The sequence below is a fragment of the Bos grunniens genome, chromosome 14, assembly GCF_055505025.1.
Source record: "Bos grunniens cultivar Pamir isolate PY7600 chromosome 14, Bosgru_T2T1.0, whole genome shotgun sequence".
Taxonomy (NCBI): Eukaryota; Metazoa; Chordata; class Mammalia; order Artiodactyla; family Bovidae; genus Bos; species Bos grunniens.
Genome location: NC_141178.1, coordinates 28,770,413 through 28,771,855, shown reverse-complemented (window position 1 = coordinate 28,771,855; position 1,443 = coordinate 28,770,413). Strand labels below are relative to the sequence as shown.

The 1,443-nt window shown below is 44.4% G+C and overlaps 1 non-coding gene across 1 annotated transcript; it reads left to right on the top strand.

The window, feature by feature from the left end:
* Positions 1–1,028: 1,028 nt before the first annotated feature.
* Positions 1,029–1,131, top strand: LOC147359237 (U6 spliceosomal RNA). The gene has a single exon (XR_015141387.1). It is a non-coding gene; the product is annotated as a U6 spliceosomal RNA (small nuclear RNA).
* Positions 1,132–1,443: the final 312 nt, after the last annotated feature.

The following is a 1,443-nucleotide window of genomic DNA, read 5'->3' as shown; positions in this document are numbered from 1 at the left end:
CTTCCCAACCCAGGGATGGAACATGGGTCTCCTGCATTGTAGGCAGATGCTTTACCATCTAAGCCACCAGGGAAGTTTTTGATTTTCAGTAGTCATGTCTACTAAGTCGCTTCAGTCGTGTCCGACTCTGTGTGACCCCATAGACGGCAGCCCACGAGGCTCCCCTGTCCCTGGGATTCTCCAGGCAAGAACACTGGAGTGGGTTGCCATTTCCTTCTCCAATGCATGAAAATGAAAAGTGAAAGTGAAGTCGCTGAGTCTTCTCCAACTCTTAGCAACCCCATGGACTGTGGTGTCTGACTTGATGTCATGTTAAAGTACCCTACCTTCAATTTATGACACCCAGTTAATCTTCTGTGAGCCTTCTAGAAGTCATAATATATCACCAAGACTTGTAATTTCTATGGTAATGTTTCTGAATACAGCCTTCTGCCCAGTACTCACTTGCACAACTGAGTTAAACTAATCAAAGCTGTACCCTACTTGGCCCATTGGTGAACTGAAGGATCTTTGGAGATAAACTACATGCTCAGAGCATGTGAATGCAGTACAGCCACAAGAGGAATCTGAGTTTTAGCAAAGTAAGGAAGAAAGATATGGAAATGGAAAATGCTATTGAAAATTGCTACATTGATTTTCCAGGCAAGAGTACTGGAGTGGGGTGCCATTGCCTTCTCCCGTGTAACGTAAGAGAATAACAATAAATAAGACCTGCATCAGTGAAATTCTTATCTACTTTAACTTCTAAATGGCTATCATCATGTCTCCTTTAGAGTAGAATAAAATCCTCCCAACTCAAATATTTGCCTTTTGTCTTACCTTGTTCATTTCCAAAGTCAGAAGTTTATATAGCAAATGTGATTATTTAACTCTACTGTTAAAACCATTCATTGCCTTTCTACTGCCTCCAGTCCGCCTGTCAGCTATATTTGCTATGGCAGGCATTCATCATGTGAGCTGTTAACTCTGCAGGTTTTCAAAATCTCTGTGGGTTCAAGACCCTGCCTGATCTTGCATTTGTTTACTTCTCGCTTCAGTAGCACATATACTAAAACTGGAACAATACAGAGAAGATTAGCATGGCCCCTGTGCAAGGACGACATGCAAATTCGTGAAGTGTTCCATATTTGGGGGCTTCCCTGGTGGCTCAGAAGGTAAAGCATCTGCCTGCTATGTGGGAGACCCAGGTTCTCTCCCGGGGTCAGGAAGATCCCCTGGAGAAGGAAGTGGCAACCCACTCCAGTACTCTTGCCTGGAAAATTCCATGGATGGAGGAGCCGGGTAAACTGCAGTGCATAAAATTGCAAAGAGTCACACACGACCGAGCAACTTCATTGCTTCTCCATTCTCTTTTGGGGCTTTCCTCATTGCTCAGTTGGTAAAGAATCCTCCTGCAATGCAGGAGACCCCAGTTCATCCCTGGGTTGGGAAGATCCACTAGAG